This window comes from Muscardinus avellanarius (genome assembly GCF_963383645.1).
Source record: "Muscardinus avellanarius genome assembly, chromosome: 1".
NCBI lineage: Eukaryota > Metazoa > Chordata > Mammalia > Rodentia > Gliridae > Muscardinus > Muscardinus avellanarius.
This window is the reverse complement of record NC_137786.1, coordinates 209,096,164-209,118,775: the sequence shown is the minus strand read 5'-3', so window position 1 is coordinate 209,118,775 and position 22,612 is coordinate 209,096,164. Positions and strand designations below refer to the sequence as shown.

General features: G+C 43.9%; 1 protein-coding gene across 1 annotated transcript in view; it reads left to right on the top strand.

The window, feature by feature from the left end:
• Window positions 1-259: 259 nt before the first annotated feature.
• Window positions 260-22,612, top strand: part of SLC1A2 (solute carrier family 1 member 2) — a gene marked incomplete at its 3' end in the record, with an annotated part of 144,885 nt that continues 122,532 nt past the window's right edge. The window contains exon 1 of the mRNA XM_080695578.1: window positions 260-495. The remainder of the gene's footprint in view (window positions 496-22,612) is intronic.

Here is a 22,612-nt window from a genome sequence, read left to right as displayed (position 1 = left end):
TCCCCTGCGCTTGGTCCAGAGCAGGGTGACCCGGGGCCACGCGGGCTTGAGGACAAACAATAGCTACTGCTTGGATCCTGGGCTCCTGCCACAGACTGTCCAAGCCTTCCCGGACGACCGGCGGGGACTCTTTTCTTATTTGGCTAATTTATGGAGAGAGGCTAGGGGGCGGGATGGCGGAGGAGGGACTGCGTCCAGAGTTGGGGGGTGGGGGCGGGGGCGGCGGTTAAAGGAGTCGCCCGAGGCAGCGGCGCGGGTGATGTCAGCTCTCGACGAAAATAGAGAGGGATCGCCTGCAAATCCCCAGCTCCGGCGGGGCTAAACCTTGCAATCCCTCCCCGGCCGGCGCGGAGCCAGGGCGCAGCAGCCTCCACCGCCTCCAGCGCGCACACACCGCACACGCGCGCACGCACGCTCACACTCGCGGTCCTCCCCCTGCCGCCGCTCCGGGTGCCCGATACTCGCCGCTCCCGCCTGCCCGGCAGCAAAGCACAGGTGGCGGCGGCCCCAAAGCCGGTGCGCGCCCGCCTGCAGCCGGGGACCGCGCAGTCCTTCGGAAAGCACCCTCCCATCCCTGCGCCCAGCGAGCGCAGCCGCGACGGGCGGAGGGGGACGCGCGCGGTGGAGAGCTGGGACGTGGATTAGCGCCCGCTGGAGCCTCCTGCGCGCGTTGAGGCGCTAAAGGGCTTACCCGGGAGGGGGGAAGGGCGGGGAGAGGCTCCCCCTTAAATACCGCTCCCCGCCACTCTCTCGCGCTCGCCCGGGTGCCCGCGCTCTCCCGCGGTCGCTCACCGCTGCCTGCCGGACAGTGCCGAAGAGGAGGGGGCGTTCCTCAGACCATGGCATCCACCGACGGGTGAGAGGGCTTTTCTCCGTGCCCGCGCGGGGTGGCGGCCCCCTATCCGGGATGGGGACCGGGAGACCTCGGTGACGGGCCTCGGAGACGGCGGCGGAGCGGTGGCTTGGCTGGAGGTGGGGTGGTGGGCTGGTGCGGAGGGGATTGATTTTCTCTTGTGGAGCATGCTGGTTAACCCGTTGAGGATGTCAGAGAGACAGGGTTGTTTTGATTAAAGGGATAGGGTGCGATGGCCGGGTGAAAAAAAGTATGAACGAAAAAATCCTCCCGAGGTCACTTTTGAGATACAAAAGCAATAAAGGATTGGCCACGGGGTGTGCAAACCCTGCAGGAGGAAGCGACGGGCGAGAGCAGCGGGCAAGCCCGAAGGTGGCGAACGCCTGGAATGAATGGGCTGGGACCCCGGTCGGGGGGCGGGGCGGGGCGAGGACTAGCGCGCGCCTGGAACCGCATATTTGCAGGTGCTGGGTCCCATAGGATGCTCCTAGCCCCTGAATGGCGGAATCTCCCTGGCCAGCTCTAAGAAAGGATGGAAAAGATTTGGGTGCTTCCCGGGAAGAGGCGGGAAAACCTGTGGTTTTGGGCACAGACTGTTTCCGGACTTGGGTTGGATTCTCTATTCTGCCGGTGGTCCAGGAGTCGCCTCTGGCCTCCTGAGGCTGCAGGTGGCACGGAGAAATCTCCCGGTGATAAGTAAGGACAACTGTCTTTAGTAAGGGAGAGATGGGACTGCGAAGGTGCAAAGGATCCCTTGAATACTCAAGATGTCAAAAGAAGGGTCCTGCGTCCCTATCTCCCAGGAAACTTTTCAGGCTTGCTAGAACCCAAGGAGGGATAAAAATACTACTTGGGGACTCGGCCTTTGGGCTAATTTGGAAACTGGTACTAGCCCCTTGCAAGTGATCACTGAACCCAGTCATGTGAAAATAAATGATCTGGGGCTTCTCTAGGCTTCAGAGGAGAGTCCTTGGTGTTGACACTTTCCAGAGTTTCTGTAATCAACTCAGCAGGCTTATTTTTGGGGGAATGGATCCCTGGTGTTCAAAGGCAGATCTCTTGACACCAAAATGGGAAAATATTTCTGAAACTGTCAATGTCCAAGGGATGAAATATAGTTTTTCTATCCCCTGGAGTTTCTCCAAAGGGGTTTGGCATCTTGTAGTGGTGTGAGATTTCTTCTTTCTTCCCCTCCCCCAACAGCTTAGCAGTGTGGACCTTTTTGATTGTTGTTTCACCAAAAAGATGCTCCAGCAAGACACCTGTGGACAAGAAGGGTGGTATCTTATGCTAAAACAGCTCTTTAGAATTAAATATTAAGAGACCATATGGCTCAACATCAGTGCCTGCTTGTGTTTAATTTAAAAGGATTTTACATTAGAAGAGATATAAAGGTATTTCTGGCTGCCTTCAGGGCCTTGCTAGACTTACTTTGCTTTTTAAAGCTAAAGCTAGGTTGGAAAACATTTGTGAAAAAGACGGATGATGATAGTCTTTCAGATCTTGCTTCCCACTCCCTTCCTACATTCACAGCCAGGTAGAGAAGGTGAAGGGAAAGACACCAACAAAAGTCCTCAAACTAAGTGTGTTTATCTCATATGTGTCCTAAACGAGAGCTGCCAAAAGAGTGGACATTAAGTATATAACAGAAATGATTTTTAGTACTTAAAGAAGGCACACATTAAATTAATGCCAGCTATGTACATTGTATGTAGTTAAAGAACTGTCTTTAAGAGATGAAGGAGTTGAAAATATCTAAAAGGCTGGGAAACAATATAGAAGGATATTCATGATCCATTATTATTTAAGGCATTAGCAGTAGCTGGACATGGTGGCACACTCCTATAATCCTAGTACTTGGGAGGCTGAGACAAAGGAATTGCAGGTTCAAGACCAGCCTAAGCAACTTAGTGAGATCATGTGTTTCAAAATAAAAAATAAAAATCAGATTGTGGGTGTAGTCCAGAGGTAGAATGGTCCTGGGTTCAATCTCCAGTCATAAAGAAAGAAAGAAAAAAAGAAAGAGCAGAGAAAAGAAAGCAGTAGCTAACACATTTTCAAAACCACTTTGTTTACCTCCAGAAGCATGTACCAAGTCCTTGTTGAGTAGCCCATACATCCTAGGCCCTTCGGGGATGGGGAGAACAGGTGACACAGAGACATAAGCAATTTTGCTTATAGCAGGCTGGCTTCAGTGGAGAACTTCTTAGTACAAGATTGTTCATGAGGGTTGATGAGATTCTTTTGCACTTTCTGATATCTCGCGTTAGCATGCCTTTATTTATAAAGGAAAATGTAGGAAGAATTCCCAGGCTGATCTCCTTTCTTAGCCTTTGCCCCCTAATAATATTAAAGCCGTTTCCTTGAAACATATATTACTGAGGATGTGAAAATAACAGTATAATTATATGCTTTCAATGTATTGGATTCTAATCCAGAATGTTGGGAAAAATGTGGTCATATGGTACACTGACCATTCTGGTTAGCATTTAGGTGACGTAGTTGACATCAACAACATATGTTGATTACCAGTTTTTAAAGAATTATTAGAAGCAACGTTGACATGTTTGTTTAGCACTTCACTCTCAAAGCTCATTCACACACCATCACTTTTGAGTCTTCCAAAAGCTCTATGAGGTAGGCAGTCCAATAAAAATAGACATAGACTAAAACTACAAAGAATATTAATGTCATCTCTCCAAGAAGATTCCAGAACATGGCAACATGGCAGACCTTTGGCACTATCATCTGGAAATAATCATCTTCAAATGTTTTCAGTGAAGAGTGTGCCAGGCATGTCTGTGCAGAAGAGCGCTGGCTTTCTCTCAGATCTTCATGTACATTCCCTGCAAGATACCTTTTAGAACATTCTCTTTATAACGTGTGCACTTGCTCTTTGCCATTTGCAGATCACACTCACCACTATCTGGTTATTTGAGGTTTCTGAGTATTTGCGATTGAGTTTACTAGCATCCGGTTTCTATAAAAAGGAATGGCAACTCTTTGGTAGTTCCCAGGCACTGAGAAGTGCTTTCCTACAAAGCATGGTCTAACTAGATAGTATATCTTTTTTTTTTTTTTGAGTCCCCAGTCATGGTTAGAATTACTGAGATGGCTTTTAGGACTCTGACCCAAATTGGAAAGAGATTATAAGTAGTTGGTGGCAGCCAGGCTAGTGTCCTTTATTGACTGGGTCAGAGTGGAGTGTCCAGATGCTGAAGAGGCAGATATTTTAGAAGTATATTCTTAGGGTTGGGGGACAGCTAGGTCACCACTTATATCAGGGATCTGTCTCCTGATCAGCTCCCAGGAGCCTCAGGGTCAGGGCGAAAGCCAATCGTGAGGGGTTGGGTTTCAGTTTGATTTAGAGAATAAGTGAAACAGAAAATTGAATGACAGCAAGAAAAAAAAAAAAAAACCTGACAAGGGAGATTTCCCAAAATTTATTATTTCAAGCAAACAAGAACAAAATGTGACAACTGCTTTCTCCCCCCTCCCTGGGGAATGGAGTTGTGGTCAGCTGGAAGAAGACCCCATGGAGTAGACTTATTGGGGGTGAGTAGAGGGCGTGGGGCTTTGGGTCTAGAGGGGTTTGCATATTGCATGTCCCAGGATTCCTTGGAATTTCATTTCTCATTTTAAAGAATATAGAAATTGGCTTCCTTGGGTAAAAGACATTAGCAGCGCTACAAGAAAGCCATTTCACATTTACTAAGACAGTCTCATGAGCAGGTAAAAGCTTAATTCTCAAGAAATAATTTGTAAATCCAGGTGGAAATTTATCAAGTGGAAACACCAGGTTATTAAAAACAAAAACACAAACCTGTGTGTTAGAACCAAAGGTCATTTCTTTTCCTCGTGTCTGCAACACAATCAGGTGTTCTCTCCTCTTGGCTTTGCTCTGGAGGGATGTGTCAGATGAAGGAAAGCCCTTAAGAGGTGATGCTTTCACTGCAAAAACAGGCAATATTTAATAGCAAAGTGTGAGATTTCTGGGCCAATGTGCCATGAACCTTATATTTCCAGAACTGGAAAGTTTTTTCACAGTTTAAAGCTCAACACAGGTTGATTTCAGTGAAAACCCTCTCCCCCCTTCCCCATGGCTGTATCACACAATGCCCACATGCCTGATTTTCCTCCTTTTAAAGGCAAACTAAATTGTTTTTCGAATTGAATTTTCTCCCCATTGGGTTGGCTTGCCCCTGGGAATGAACTAAATCTCCTCTTCATTTCAGTCACCTGCTATAATTATTTTAATCTAATAAAACACAAAGACTTTAAAATCCTCTGGCACTAGAAGGCAGAAGCATCATTCTCAAAATAAAATTTAGTTTTGTTTGCATTTCAAGAACTTGTCTAAAAAAATATATCTAATGAATGTCAGACGTGGCCTTGCTTGTAGTCTTCGCTTTCCTGCCCTTAACAGCTTGTTGGGGGCAGGCAGGATGCTTTGGAGGAAGGATTTTAGAATCCAGATTATGTCAAATCTCTTTATTTACCAGGATTGTGAGCTTGCTCTCTCTTCCCTCTGCCCGCCCCTCACCCTGCAATACTCCAAGCGCCAAGTCCTTGGAATGAATTAATTAAGAGAATGTTTAAAAATATCTCATTGCTCCATCTCCACGTGCCCCATCATTGATTGGAGGCAGATGGGCTGGCATCTTGTTATAAACCTGTCTGGTTGGCTTGAAGTAAAGGCAGAAAAGACAGTGGACCAGCAGAATTCCTGGAGAAAAAAGGGTAGATTCCTCAACTGCTAAAGAGAATAAAAAAATGGCTCCTTTCCTTAGTGGTTTTTTAATTTTTATTTTTAAAGGTTGTTTCTCAATAGTGTTGATATTTACTTATTTTTCTTTTTTATTTATTTAATATCTCACTTAGACAAGCAGCTCTAACCTCTGTCTGCTGAATGACTGGTGTTTTGGGCAATTTGGGCAGCTGCTTTGGATTACAGACTTGCTGGGCAGGGACTGGCCTTTGAAAATGGAAGGGAGGAAATGGACTCTACTTTGGAGGGTCTGTGTCATTCCTGGTCCCTTCAAGGATGGGCACTGCCAAACATTAAAGACCTTGAATGGAGTCCTTGGGGACAAAAGATGTAGACAGTGTCCTCTCGCTACCTCCCATATTAAAGGCTTCATTTACCTTGTGGAGAGGACTTTCTTCTCTTGCATTTGGCCAGAGGGGCCACCTGTCACTTGCTGTTTGTAATCTGGCATAGCCATCCTGTGCTCTTGCCACCCGTGACCCCCACTACCGTGCTCTTAGTGCCCCAGAATTGTTGACAGAGGCTGAGACCTGCTGATCTGTTTGCCCTGCCCAAGCCTTGCTCCTCCAACAGCGTTGGATGTACATTGTTGGGCACCTGTTGACTGATTTTTTTTTATCTCATAGAGAATTTTGAAAATGTTTGAATGATTTGATTAACTTAAAAATATTTTCCTCTAAAAAAAAATCTTGATTCTGGCTTATGTTAAAAATCGGGAGATCTCATGACAAAGAATCTACCCTTTTGTCTGGATAATATTTATTGAGTAATGACAGCCCAGAATTTTTTAAGGCCCTTTGTAGGTGTACATTAATTTAACTCCTGCAGCAATATGAAATAGCAGGGGTTATTATTAGTCCCATTTTACAGATATAGAAGCCGAGTCAGACTTGATGAAGTAACTTACCCAAGATTTCACAGTGAGTGCAAAGTCAGGTTCTAAATTCAGGGATCCTGGCTCAGGTAGCCATGCCTCTTACCAGGAACCACACCTATTGGTTCTGCAGGGCAAGGGTGAAATGGCTGTGCCCTGAAGCAAGGTGTGTGTCTTTCAGGTTTGGCACAGTCTTTGTGGGAGCACTCCACTCCTGTTACCTTCCCAAGGCAGATATTGAGAGACTGAGAGCTTGGCTTCTCTCCTTAGGGCATACCACTGTCTAGCAGTTTTGGATATGAGTACTTTCTCAAAACCCCATTTCTATGTGCTAAAACATAATTCAGCCATTTAAAAAAATCTCTTGTCTTCTTTTTGGTATACCCTTTAGCTGTGCTCTGGGTTGTTCTTAATTGAAAACACTTTGTAATTACTGATCGTCTAGAAGCTAATAGCCTTGTCTCATCTTGATGCAGTGATGCAGCCCAGGTCTGGACCAATCTTTGGAATACTGAGTCTTGGGTATAGACATCTTAGTGGCAAATGTGACTGAGCATTTAGCAGCCCCTGGAACTTCTTTTGCAGGCTTCAAGTGTGTTTTCTTTTTTTAGGGTTGTGGTTTAACTTACCCATTCTCCTAAAACAGCTATTAGCCCTGACTGTCTAGGAGCGGAGCTGATGTTGGTTATTTTGCAGGAGATGTAAATAGTGATGACCTAAGGATTACTTTTTGAAATGAGGAAGAAATCCTTCACTGGCACACTTTGGTATATCTTAAAGAGCAGCACAGTTTGCTGATTCCCCCCACCCCCCAGAGAAGGCAGTAAAAGTCAAACTTTGGAAGTGCTTAGGGAGTCATGATTCCCACAGCATTCCATTCTTTTTTTTTTTTTTTTTTTTTTTGCGGTACTGGGGATGGAACCCAGGGGGTATTCTACCTTTGAGCTACACCCCAAGCCCTATGTTTTATTCTTTCTTTTGAAACAGGGTCTCAATGAGTTGCAAAGGGCCTTACTAAGTAGTAGCAGAGGCTGTCCACGAACAGAGATCCTCCTGTCTCAGCCTCCTAAATGCTGGGATTACAAGTGTGCGTCACCACACCCAGTTTATTCCATTCTTTTCTGATTAAAAAGAGTTCCTCTGAGCCAAACATGGAGGCACACGTGCTTGTAATCCCAGGATTTGGGAGGCTGAGACAAGATGATGGTTCACGGACAGCCTCAGCTACTTAGATAGGCCCTTTGCAACTCAGTGAGACCCTGTTTCAACATAAAGAATAAAAATAGGGCTAGGAGAGTAGCTTGGAGGTAGAATGCCACTGGGTTCCATCCCCAGTACTTCAAATAAATAAATAAATAAATAAATAAATAAATAAGAAAAAAGAGTTTCTCCTACAAATTCATAACTTGGTAATACTGAGACAATTGCCATATACAATTGCCATATTGTTCATGGTTATCATCATACACAAATATAAATAGGACTCTTCATTTGAACTTAATCCTACTTTGTGTGACTATACATACGTGTCTTCGTTCAGTCCTTGGCAACGCGCCTGTGGAACACACATTTTGAGTACTTTTCAGATGGAGAAATGGACACTTAGTCAAATTTTGATCACGTGCTCTGAGCCCCCTGCTTCTTTGTCCTCTAATTCTATGGTGTATCAATCTAATTCTACGGCTGTCTACATTTTGCAGTTAGTCCATGTTTCCTTAAACATCCACAACTCCCCTTTTTTTTTGTGTGTGTGTGATACTGGGCATGGAACCCAGGGGCTTTCTACCTCCGGGCTATACTCTCAGACCTATTTTATATTTTATTTGGAAACAGGGGCTCACTAAGTTGCTGACAGCCTCACTAAGTAGCTGAGGCTGGGATTTTTTTTTCTTTTTTTCTTTTCTTTTTTTTTTTTTTTGGTACTGGGGGTGGAACCCAGAGGCTTTCTACCTCTGGGCTACACTCCCAGACCAATTTTATATTTTATTTGGAAACAGGGTCTCACTAAGTTGCTGAGAGCCTCACTAAGTAGCTGAGGCTGGCTTCGAACCTGTGTGATCCTCCTGTCTCAGCCTCCCAAGCGCGGGGATTACAAGCATGCACCACCACGTCTGGCTTGAGGCTGGGTTTGAACTGTGCAATCCTCCTGTCTCAGCCTCCCAAGTGCTGGAATTACAAGCGTGCGCCACCATGCCCGGCACTCCCTTTACTTTTTCTTTTGTGCTTTGTTTTTGCTCCAGTGGGCATCTCCAGCCATTTTGATTAGAGAAAGCAAGATAGCCAAGGGTCCCTGAAGAGAACAGAATATGATGTTAGTAAGAGGCTGTAAGAAGGGCAGCAATGATTCCAGAAAGAACGTTATCTTTGAGTGGAAGTTGGGCATTGAAAAGTAAATGCCCACTTTAAAAATAAGGTGGAAGTAAGTTTAGTTGACTTGGGATGATTTTCATAGCCCAGTTTATAGACTTCAAACCAGAGAATTTCAAATAGAAGGAGTAGCAGTGCATGAAGGGAGACAAAGGAAAAGAAGGCTGATAAAGAAGGGAAGCATTCTTCTCTTCCAGGTATGGGGAAAGCCAATGGTTACAGACCAAACTCTTTTTGCCTATTTTTTATTATTTATTTTATTTTATTTTATTTTATTTTTTTGCAGGTCTGGGGATGGAGCCCAGGGACATTTGACCTCTGAGACACACCCCCTGCCCATTTTTTTATTCTTTATTTTTGAAACAGGGTCTCACTGAGTTGCAGAGAGCCTCACTAAGTAGCTGAGGCTGTCCACAAACCACGATCCTCCCATCTCAGCCTCCCAAATGCTGAGATTACAAGCATGTGCCACCATGCCTGGCTTCTTTTTGTTTTTATTTTTTAATCTCAGTCTTTACTTAGAAGGCAGTTGGGGTCTGATAGCCAGCTTTATTGGGAAAGTGGAGCAAAGTCAACATGAGCAGCACACAGCTGGATAAACTTGTTAGGGGTGACATGGATGGGTATCAACTGACAGCGCTCAGACAGTATAAAGGGACTGATGTACCCTGCAGGCTTGGTTCTGCTGGTATTTTTTATATTTACATGTAACATATGGTCTAGAAAAAGGTGTCAAGAATAAATATTGGACTAATTTCTAAGAACAAATTGGAGGGTGATGGAATCATAGGCCGAATCTATTTCCACAGTTTTTCTGGAATTCAGCCATCAATCAGCCGGCATGTGTAATGGAATCCTATCACTGAAGGGATCATTGGTTTTCCAATCGTGATTAATTGCTAACATTTCAAATGATGAACTAGTCATCTGTAGGCAGTTATCTATTAGTTTGAGAACATTCAGATTTGAATTCTTTTTTTTTTTTTTTCAGATATGAACACATTGGGTTTGGGACCCTGTTGCTAGTTCGTCCCAGGAAACCGTCTCTGAGATTGGAGACTTGTGTGCATGACGTTTATTGAAGGTTTATGCTCTCAGCCTAAATTCCTATGAAAGAGAGAAGGAAGGGAGGGTGAGAAGAGGGAGAGGTTGAAACAGCCACAACGAAGGCCACAGCCCACCCGCGAGAAGATCGGGAGCAAAAATGGCACTTCAGAACGTACCCAGTTGAGGAGAGATGCGTGGTCATCGCACCTGTGCACTCCCCAGCCATTGATTGCAGGTCTGCCAGGGCAGAGGCCCTGCCTCTGAGTGAAACAGGGCAGCTTTGGGGGAGTGATGTAGTTAAGAGCTGTCACTTCTCAGCAGCCCCGGCAGCTAAGCCAGTGAATCCTTCTGTGGAACTTGGGATTTAGAGCAGCCTTCCACAGCAGGCACCATAGACCCCAAATTCAGGTGTTAGAGAGACAATGAAATAACCAACACAGTTTTCTTGAGTCTGAATATCCACAAGGTTACTATCCTTAATAAAATGCTACACCTTGTTGGTTAAAGGATACAAAAGCTCAGTTAGGAGAATTGATTTTAGAGATCTATTATATAAGTGTGAGGAATGCATGAGTGTGAATGAATGAAGCCTTAAAAGGAGAATGTAGTAGGGAGAAAGTAAAAGAGGCAGTGGAGTCTTACAGGGGATGTAACTTCCTCCGGTTTAGCTATGACCCACACAGCCAGCAAGGGCAGATGATGGAAGCCCTTCTCTCTGCTCCAGTGCTTCTGAGGATGGCTGGGCCAATGGGAAGAGGGTTATCTGACATTTCTGCCTTTGTGAAGGAGGTAAACTCTGGTTTCATTAGTCTGATTTCTGTCTAGAGTGGTAAGTTCAGTGGAGGGGCCATAAAGAACAATTGATAAATGCATGTGAACCAGACAATAACTATTATTGATATTTCCAGTGTTCATAGCAGCAGTTTTTTTATAATACTACCAGTACTATCTCCCATGAAGTTCTCACACTGGGGAAAGTAGGCAGTGATCGGGATGACCCCTTTTTGGAATTTCCCTAAGAAGTCAGGCGAGTTCTGTTAACCTCTGGCCAAAGGTGGTTATATATTGACATTTCTCTGCTCTGTTTCATTGGTAAATATTAAGGTATGTTCAGAATGGAAGGATACTTTTGTACCTAATCCAAAGTCTGGTGGACATATCTCTAGACTTATTTCCCTTCATTTGCTCTCCTTGCTTGGTGCTACTTTCTGAGATTATCTCTGATTATCACTGTGTTTTTATTAACACAACTCAGTTCAAGAGGCTCGATTGTAGAGGAATAGAAGGTCAAGCAAACTAACCAAAGTGTCATTAAAATTGCTTTTTTCTTCTTTCTTCACCTGTTTTTAGTAATAAAAAGCTATTATTTCCTATAACAAATAGATATTTAGACTCAGGAAAACTGCTCACAGGTGGGCTGTGGCCTTTGTTGTGGCTGTTTCAACCTTTCCCTCTTCTCACCCTCCCAGTACTGCAAAAACCAACCAAACAAACAACAAACAATAATGCAAATACTGCAGAGTGGCCATTGGGCCAATCATTTGCAAAATCACGACTGGCTATTGCCAGCACAGGATCAGCAAAATGATGGTTTCTGTCACTATTTTGGTGTATGTTGAGAATGAGTAGAGAGAAAATAAATGGAAACATTTCCTAAGGGTGGTGGTTGAGGAGAGGATAGAATAGGAAATTAGGTACCGGGGTAGCAGGATTATATTTCAGTTCATTTGTCTTGGTTTTAGAGTGTGTGTGACCCAAGCAGGTTCATATGCTAAGGGAAAGGCTTGGTTCGTGACAGTGAGTCTTGGGCACTCTGTGGAAGATGCTGATGAAGGAAGGAACTAGAAGCAGAGGTGATTCACTCCTTTTCACCCTTTGCTTTGGAGGTTCCCGCAGGGGAGGGCAGGGTGGCTCTGAGATACGTGTCCAAAGCTTCCTGCAGTCTTTCTCTTTGACCCTATGTATTGGGAAGAACAATTCAGAAGGAGAGGGAAGGAAAGATCACTTACTTGCCCAGATCGGATCCCTAGATCAACACCATCAATTCTGATTATCTGTAAAGGGGCAGACTAGCTACTCATTCTTTTTAGCCTCATCGGTCAGCAAGATAGAGTTGAGTATGTTTGCTGTTTCCTTCTTTCCGTCCTTCCTTCCTTCCCTCTGCTCCCTCATTCCATTCTTTTCTTTTCTTTTTTTTGGGGGGGGGTACTGAGGATTGAACTTAGAGGCATCCTGCCTCCGAGCTATTCTCCCAGCCCTTTTTTATTTATTTATTCATTTTATTTATTTATTTATTGGTGGTACTGGGGTTCCTGGAAGCCCTTCTACCTTAGGGCTACACTCCCAAACCTATTTTATATTTTTATTTGGAAACAGGGTCTCTTAAAGCCAGCGCGGCTGGCTTTGAACCTGCATGATCCTCCTGTCTCCGCCTCCCAAGCGCGGGGATTACAAGCGTGCGCCACCACGCCCGGCTCCCTTTTTTATTTTTATTTTATTTTTTGTCTTGAAGCAGGTCTTGCTAGGTTGCTGAGAGTTTCATTATATTGCTGGGGATGATCCTGAGCCTGTGATCCTCATGTCTCAGCCTCCAGAGTTCAGAGATTATGGGCATGCACCACTATGCACAGCTGGTTGCTATTTTTAAATTTTTACCTCCTATAGTTATCCTTTGTCTCCGTAGCTGGATTCTCTTTTTCCCTTTAACCCTTTCTTTGTGTTGCTATGCAGCTTGTGAACTTCCTCAGACTTAGTCTTCTCACCTCCTTTTGGACTCAGCATTCTCGTTGGATCCCTTCCTGGGCGTTTACACATGGCATCTATCCTGATAGCTCTCAGATGTGCATTTTTATCTCAGGTCTTCCTTTCACCTTCAGATTGGTATCCTATAGATTGATCTTTGTCTTCATTTGTGCAATGCATGGACATCTGGAGATCACCAAGTCGCCATAAAACTCTTGATTTTTTCCTCCTGCATCCCTCCTCCCTTTTAAAATTCCCCATCTCGGTATAGCCCTGCCATCATCTAGATATTCAAAGTCAGAAATATAGATATTGTTCCTGACTTTTTCTTTGCTATCGGTCCCAGCTTACTTAGTTCTCCCTCCAAACGGTTCCTTCTGTCTGGCCCTTTCTCTTTGGTGTCACCGGCATCACATTCACACAGGCAACTGTCATTGCTCTCCTGGAAGCTGCATGGCTCCCCCCTTTCAGTTCTTCAAGTACCCCATGGTCTTGCCCACCTTAGGGCTCATTCTCTTTTCTGGACCATTTCCTTCTCTCCATCTCCCGCCATTCTTCAGATGGCTGATACTTTCTCATCTGGGAGCATCCTCTGGTTCTCAGCTTAAATGTCATTTCCCAGAGAAGTCCTCTCTTCTCACTCCATCTAAGATAGATTATTCTTAGTCTTTATTCTGTTTTTAGTCCTATCTCATTCCTCTTATTTGCTTCCTTCACTGCACCAATGACAACTTTTAAATATTTTATCTTTATATATATAACCCTTTCCTCATTGTAATGTGAGCACATTGAGGACTAGTTCATCATCAGATCCTCCTAGCTCCCAACACAGTGCACTCAATAAGCATTCATCCATCGGATGCTCATCCACACACATGTCGGGGGAAGTAGTGATGGAGTCTCAGAAGAGGTGACATTGAGCTGAGCCTCTTCTAGGAAATCTGTCCCCGTTGCACTTTGTTCAGACTTCTCGCTCAGCACTTCACTGTGATAGTCTTTTGCGTCTGTTTGCTCACTATCTTGGTATCTCTCGGAGGATCAGAACTACTTTAATTTCCTTGCGACTCCGCTTACTATCAATGTCATGAGGTATGTTAGTGTAATTGAAGTGTTTACTTTGGGGAAGAGATGTGCAAGGGCACAGAGAGGGCAGAAGGGAACGGATTCAAGTGGGCAAGTGGGACAAGGCTGAGGAAATACATCCTCTTGCTCCTGAGACAGGGTCATCTTTCTTAGGCCCTGGTGGTCACCAGCCAATCACCAGCTTTTTAAATTTCTAGCAGTTAATAGGTTCAAGTAGGTTATAAGAATAATTATCTAGGCAGAAGCTTTTTTTCTTTTCTTCTTTTGGTACTGGGAATTGAATCCAGGGGCATTCTATCTCCAAGATAATATCCCCAGCCTTGTTTTATTTTTTTATTTTGAAACAGTGTCTCACTAAATTGTGAGGGCCTTGCTAAGTTGCTGATACTGGCCGCAAATCTATCTCAGCTTCCCAAGTACTGGGATTACCAGGCCTGCACCACCATGCCTGGCTAGCAGCTCATCTTATGAGGCCAAAACTGTGATTGTCATAATCCATCCTGTCTCTATTCTACTGTCTGGGAAAGATGACAAGCTCTACCTGCAGTTCTTTTAAAATACAGTGAAGTGTAATCCATCAGATGACTATCTTTGGACCCGGCATCTTTCCCAAGACTGCCTGTTTCCTCCTGGAATCATGTCTCTTTATTCTTCTCTTGGTTCTTTGTAAAAGCAAATAAGGAGAAGCTAGAATGCATTTGATATTCTTATACAAAGAAGGGATCTAAGTCAAACACAACTTTTATATCCCATTGATGAATAAAATCCAGGGCTTGACAGTTTAACTGCTTATAAAACTGATTTAGAAAAAGAAAAGTTGCCAAAAGCTGACAACATTTTTATTAGATTGTTGCTTTTTACTATAAAAAAATTCTTAGTGCATTTAATCATTTTCAGTAGAACCCCCATACTGTGGCTTCCTACATGTCTAGAAAAAAATGTAGTTGGTATGTATATTTTCTGATAACTTAAATAAAATAATACTTTTATTTTTGTGGAAATGAAGTCCTTTTCTGTGGTTTTCTGATGATTAGACACGTTTGGGAGGGGTACTGTTGAACCCTGTTGGGATAAGAATAAAACGATGTCAAGCATCTTTTTTTTGGACTCAGAGGCCCTTTCCAGCACACGTCCTATGACGGGACCAAGGGCCAGGGCATGAGACCCCCTCCCTGAGCTTCAGGACGGTCCCAACTGAACTGTCCTCATCAGCCTACGGTGAATGCTAGATTTCTCCTAGATGTAGAACCAGGGCACTAAGACTACTGCTTTTGAAGGGAAAGTAGCATCAATTCTGTAAATCAATTCTGTATGGTCAATTTCCTTTGGCACAAAATTCAAAATCCGAATACACAGATTTTGGATTTATGCCTTTTCTTTCCCTGTCCCTTCGAAGACTCTCCAAGGGTTTCCAGGCTGATAACTGCAGATCTCACAACAGGTTTGCTCAGTGTTCAGAAGGGCATAACCAGTTCTTCCAGCAGGGGGCGCAGCGGAGCCACACGTCGGCCAGCTGCTGGGCAATAGGGATTTTCCTGCTGCTCTGAAACAAGAGACAGAGGGTGAGTCGCCCTTTCCCAGGCCCGCGCCAGCTGTTGCCTGGATTTGTAAGGCGGGAAGCCCAGCGCTTTGATTATTTACATTCCAAGCCACCTGGAGTTGTTCAATCAGCAAGAGGACCCGAGAGCGCTGGGGGCCAGGGCCACACCGGGACACCTGGACCAAGCAAGGTTGGAAGAGAGTCCTCAGTACCCTCACCCTGTAGTCCTGGGATCTTTTCCTCGGGCTTGTCCTCATCCTTCTGGCTCTTCCCTGGGACTCAGAAGCAGGGATGGAGCAAGAGTTGCTGGTTGTGGAACTCAGGTATGTCCAAACTGGTTTTGTCTGGGTTGTTGACAAACTTTTTAAGGCGACCATGGGCTAGAAGAGAGGCCTTTTAAAGCAGGAGGAAAAGGTACTTGAGGGATTAAAGAGAACATTTTGAAAAAGGTTGGAAAGGCCCCAGGATAAACAACGCAAGAATGGAAGTGTGAAAACAGATATTCTTTTCAAAACGACCAACCACCTGCCCCGAAGTTCAGCTTGTATTTCAACCTAATTGGCCACAAAATTAAAGTAGGCATGAAAAATGTGGTGTGTTTGTTAAAGGACACTTCCCCTCAGGAGTCTGGGATTGGTCCATTTGTCTGTCCTTACGTCTGTCTGAAGAGGACCTTCCTCTTCACCTTTGAACTAAGCTGCTGAGACCGGCAAATGAGAAGAAAGCATGTCCATTTTCAGAGAGCAGAAAAATCATGATTCTGTCCAGATGTGGCTTTGGTGTCTCCTTGGGTGGCATTTCAAATAAGCTTTTGAGGTTCTCATGTCCTTGGCTCACAGGATATTTATTGAATACATAGATGAAAGTAGTTGAAGAGGTCAGTGGATGACTTCCCTACCCTACGGACTGCTGGTTTCTTCTTCAAGACAGTCTAAGGTTATTTAAGCATAAACACAGGAACACTTGGAAGTAGGGCTGGCTTCACAGGCATGTGACTTGGGCCTTTTCTTTTTTTAATGCTTGGCTCTTACCATGTTGAAATTTTTAGAAACAAGGGACTTTGTGTTTTCCTTTTGCACTGAGACACATAAATTTTGTGGCCAGATCTAAAGGGAAGCCACACATCTGCAGGCTTGTAGGAAATAACTTTGAATGATGACAGCGAACGTGGGAAAGATGGGTTGACCTTGAGAATATGCATCCTTTTGCAGTACACTGGAGTATTCTCATTATGAAATACTTTGCACAAAATAGCGTGTGGGAGCCAGTGTTGTCCAGCAGTTAGAAGGGTATCTCTTATACTCAGAAAGACCCAAGCAGAAATTCCTATTCCATTACCCACTAGCTGTATGACTTCAGATAAATTAATTAGCCTCTCTGAGTTAGTTATTTTGTTAAACAGAGACAATATCATCTACCTGATACAGTTTTGGATAGAATTAAGGCAAGAGGTGTGTGAAATGCTCAGCAAAGTGCCTGGGACAATGGTGACTGTGGGCATTCTTGAAATTGCATTGCTGTGGGACTGCCAGCCTACTGAGCCTAGATTTATTTATTTTTTATCCTGACTTTGCAAATTAGGGTGCTAACACTAGTGCATACCCACAAGTATGTTTGCTAATTCTTTCTCATAAAGCCATAGGTGATAAGATTAGAAAGTAGCTCCTAAATGCCTTTGATCATATGAGTAGTGTATTTGCACTAGGGAAGGTGTGTTTGGAGACTGTGTGTTTAACCCTTCAGTTCTTTTTACTCACTACTCTCCTGACTCCAAATGCATAGTGTCTAGGGTGTTCTACAACTCAATTTAATTTAAACAGTATATCCCCAGAGTTAGCATCAGATCTCACAAGCCCAGGGCTCACTAAATCCTACAATCAACCCACACTTCAGATGCCAGTCTCAAGCCCTAAGCTGTCTCTGATCCCTCTGACTGACAGGCCATAAACCTAGGATATTCCCATGATGCCCCTCCTCATGATCCAGAATTCACCAGAATAGCTCACAGAACAGATTGAGAAACATTTTACTTGTGCTTATTGGTTTATTAGAAAGAATACCGCTCAGGAACACCAATGGGAGACACACAGAACACGATGTGGGGAAAGGGTGCAGAGCTTCCTTGTCTTTTGGGTGCAACCCCCTCCCATACCTCAGTGTGCTTACCAATGTGAAATCCTCTCAAAGCTCATTGTTTAGGGCATTTTATGGAGTTTTCATTCTGTTAGAATGGCTGATTAAATAATTGGTCATTGGTGACCAACTCAGTATTCAGCCCTTCTCCTTGCCCTGAAGAACTGGAGTAGGGCTGAAAGTTCTACTCACCCCTTGGTCTTTCAGATGACCAGCCCAGTCCTGAAGCTATATGGGGACCTCCAGCCTAGCCATCTCATTAGCATAGAAACACACTTAATCATGTCCAAGGTAACAATGCTCATCACTACTATTAGATTCTAAAGATTTTTTTTTTTGGGTGGTGGTACTGGGGTTCCTGGAAGCCCTTCTACCTCCAGCTACACTACCACGGGCTACACTCCCAGACCACCTATTTATACTTTTTTTTTTTTTAATGTGGAAACAGGGTCTCTTAAGCCAGCGTGGCTGGCTTTGAACCTGCATGATCCTCCTGTCTCCGTCTCCCAAGTGTGGGGATTACAAGCGTGCACCACCATGCCCGGCGATTCTAAAGATTTTTAAGGAGCCATGTGCCAGTTACTTAGAACAAAGACCACATATTTATTCTTTATTATATTACAACCCTATAATATCAGGATCCCTCATTCATCCATTCATATACTGTCTAAAAATAGCACTGATTATTTAAGGAGAAGTTGGGTTGAGGGACAAGGAGCAGAGGAAGTATTCAGGCCTATATCAGATGGTCACTAGTCAGGGCACCATCAAATGTAGTCAGGGCACCCCAAATGTAGGAGGGGTGACTGAATGACTGCTGTTTTCTTTAACTACAATTTCCCTTCTGAGACGTTACCACCATTAACCCTAACAACTGGTGGTTCAAGATTTCCAACACCATAATGCACCTGAAGAGATGTTTGACTAGTAATTCCTTCTGTAGTTGGCTCAGATGAGTTTAAGTAACGGAGAAACACGTAGAGTACTGCAGATACCAGGTGAGGAGGTCTGTGGGGTACATGGAACTTATGTATGCTTTGGGAAAGAATTCTGGTATCCCAAATAAAACATGAAAAATGCAGGTAGGCATGAAAAGATTTTTATATGATTATTTGTCAGAGCAATCAAGTAGCTAGACTTCTGATTTTGCTGTAATTGTTAGCATTTTTAATGCTATCTGTTAATATTTGTGGGCGTGATTTTTCAGGGCTTCACCTGTATGGTACATCACAGGAGCAAGCCATATTGAGGATCATTCTATAAGGAAGGACTGATTTTCAGGGTTGCACCTGTATGAGATATCAGAGGAATAAGCCATATTGAGGAACATTCTATAAGTATGGAGAGTCCATCCAGAACCATTTTTTCATTTATATGAAATCTTTATTAACTAGACGCAAACAAGATTTTTAAAGCCATAATACTAATTATCTCACTAACCATCAATAGTGTTAATGCTAAAAAATGTCATTACAGATACATATGGACATGCCAATTTTTTTATATAAAAATGAAAGCATAGCCTGCAGATTGTGTTATAACCTATTTTTCACTTAACAATTTATTGTGAGCATATGTTAGTAAAAAAGTCTACGCACTTGTTTACTATATATAGTTTCCATTTTGTGGAAGTACCAGGCCTTTAAAAACCAATCTCCCGATTGTTGGATATTTTTCTTGTTTCCAAATTTTCACTGTTTTAAACATTCTGCATATACTCCTCTGGTATCCTGTCTCATTATTTCCTTAGGGTAGAGAGCTAGACATGAAATCATTGGGTCAAATGGTGCATATATTTCTCATCTGATACACACTGCCCAATTACGCAGAGCCCAAGGGAGCTGGAAAGTCCCAAATGCACGTGTCCTTTTGAGACAACCTCACCACAATGTCTATTAGCTGTAGTTGTAAAATAGAACCGCTCCGGGGTTAACTTTGAATTCCTCATCAAGTTGCCAAAACATTGTTAGGATAATATCTTTTCTTGTACATGGTAAGTCTCTTATGTTGACTCTTTATATTTTACATCTCCTCTTTGACATCCCACATCAGTCTATACCGAGATGGTGACATCATTCTTCCGTATTGGGGCTTTTATACCAACTGAAGAACATTTTCTGACTTACTTATCTGTAATTACACAAAGCTTGTGCTGTATTTCTAAGGATTTGTTCTCCTCTACTGAGTGTTATCTATAAAAATATATTTTTCCATTTTGCATTTCTATAATGAAATGCCCAAAGTTGGCCAACTTATAAAGAGGTTTACTTGGCTCATGAATCTGGTAGCTGAAGGGTCCAAGCAGCATGGTACCAATGTTTTTGCAAGAACCTCTTGGCTGCTTCAATGCCTGTTGATGAGGAAAGGGAAATGGCTTCATGCACAAGAGACCAAACATAGGTAATGGCCTTACTTTATAATAATCTGCCCTCCAGAGAGCTAACTCCAGTGAGACCAGCCCCACTCTGTGAGGCCAGCCTAAATCCATTCATAGGGGAGGAGCACCCATGACCCAGACCCAGTTACTTTCCACTAGGCCCTGCCTCTTAGAGGCTCCATGCCTTAACACCACCACACTGGTAACCAAGCTTCTAGCACACGAATCTTTGGGGGACAAACCACAACTAAACTGTAGCAGCATGGCACCTGGCTTTACTTTTTGACCCTGCCTTTTTGCTGCAGATAGAAAATGCTGAATATCCTGTCCATTTTGAGTAGAAATAGATTACCCAGCAAGTTGCATACAGCTGGCACCCTATCAGGTACAGGCACCATCACTGCTGGGTTTGCTTCTCCTAGTCATAACCGCCATGTCTCAAGACTAGGTTCTGCCCCTCCCCAGCCAGCCTGCTACCTCCTGTGTGGTCATGATACTTTGTGACCACGTTCTGTTGTAGCACCATCTACGTAATGAAGCAAGATAAAGAGCTGAGATATCCTTCTGGAGCCATCAGACAGGGGAAATCATCCAGTTTGGCTAATTGTCTGGGTGGGTCAACGTCAAGGTGTTTGGACCCAATAAGTAAAAGTATTCGCGTTTGTTTCCAGTATGATTAAAGAAGTGTTTGCAGGTAGCCAAGTGTCTGTTAAAGGTCAACTCTTGACTTTCTGGGGACAACAGAGAACTAAACGGGGCAGATGGCAACCTGTGGGGCGGCAAGGGGAGGAGGAAAGAGGAGCTTTAAGGACATGCTAAAGGCAAGCGTGGGTGGCCCTGCCCTTTCCAGATTGGTAGGAACAGATTGTGAGCCAAACATTTTTATTTTGGAAGTGACTTGTAGGCTGATGCAAATAAATTCACTCATATGAAGTGTGTCCTAGAACGGAGTGGTGGCCCAGCCATGGCGGGTGATGGAGGGCCAGTGAGGTGTCTCTCCTTTCCAGACAGGAGGCCGCTGAAAGGACTCCTCTACAAATGCCTTCTTGATCCCACGGTGCCAGACAGTTGATAAAATGAAGTGGAGATGAAGCCTTCTGCTGCTTGTATTTAGCACTTTTAAGATTAAGTAACTCATATCACTTATCTGATACTTTCTAGTACCACATAAACTGGGGACCCCATATTGCTTTTCTGACATTGTTAGAAATGTCACAGTTCCTAGTGCCACATAAATTGGGGAACCCATATATGCGTTTGAGCAACCTTTGGTTAAGGCAGTGTGGTGCTTTTGCAGGCTTACTGTCTTTTGAAACACTATCCACTACTTGCTGTGGGTAGTGTTTCAAGTTTGGGCTGTGTTTCCTTGGATGAACTCAAACTCTTTTGTTCCATCCCCTTCAAAGCTTAGAGTGATCAATAAATGAAAGCTGGAAATGAATGCCAAATTGGCATACACATTGTGTTAAGGATAATACGGTGTTTCTACTTGTCACCATGGACTCAGAATGTTCCGGAACATTTGGCCCAGCCCCTTCATCATCCTGAGGCCCGAAGTTAAAGTGAGTGGAGAACTAGGGTTTTAAAACTGGCTCTGTCACTGGCTGCTGGACCAAAAATGCTTCTATTGTATCTCACAATATGCTCTGTGAGTTTTAAAGAGTGGGAGAAAGAAGTAAGTGAGGTGTCCCCATATCTCAGTGCATCTGAGCTGCTATAACAAAATTCCATAAGCGGAGTGAGTGGTTTCTAATAATAGATGTTTATTTCTCCAGGGTTCTGGAGTCAGGAAGTCCAAGATCAAGGAGGCGGCAGATAGAGTGTCTGGCTGGGGCCTGGTTTCTCATAGATGGTGTTGTTTGGCTGTGTCCAAGGGAAGTGGAGAGCGAACTCCCTCTGCCTTCTTTATAAGGATGCTAATCCCATTCACAAGGACTCCAGCCTTATGGTCTAGGCATCTCCCCAAAGACCCATCTCCTAAGACCATCGCCTTGGAGGTTGGGCGTGTGTGTGTGTGTGTGTGTGTGTGTGTGTGTGTGTTGCTGAGGATTGAATTTAAAGCGTTCTACTTCCCCAACCTTTTTATTTATTTATTTATTATTTATTTATTTTTTATTTATTCTTCCCTAACCTTTATATTGTTTTGTTTAGAAACGATCTCATTGGGTTACTGATAGTCTTCCTAAGTTGCTAATGCTGGTCTCAAACCTGCAATCTTCCTGTCTCAGCCTCCCAAGAACTGGGATTATAGGCAAACATTCCCACGCCTTACTGAGGGTTAGGATTTCAACACAGACCTGTGTAGGAACACCAGTGTTCTGACTATGGCATCCTGCCCAAAGCCCAAGCTTGTGTCTCAGGCCTGTTTCTGAGCTTTCCCTCTTCTTGCCCAGTACATGAGCTTTCAAAGACATGTTGCTCGCTTTACCCACGGCCCTTCCTTCACCTTGGGTCCCCTCTTCCCAGATGCAGGCTAAGCTGAGATCTCCAGAACTTTCCTTTGGCTTCCATTTACTCCCTTAGGGGAAGCCAAACTTCCCTTAGCTCCTTACCCTTAGTCCCCAGAGCCTCACACATAAAGGGCTTGTCAGTGTATAAACTTGATTAAAAAAAAAAAACTCACAAAACCCTCAAACCCATAAAATCGTTACTATTAGGGCTTAAGAGAAAAAAGTTCTTGAACGTGTGTGTGTGTGTGTGTGTGTGTGTGTGTGTGTGTGTAACTGGGGATTGAACCCAGGGGTGTTCTACCTTTGAACCACACACCCCCAGCCTTCTTTATTTTTTATTTTGAAATAGGGTATCGCTAAGTAGTTGAGGCTGGCCTT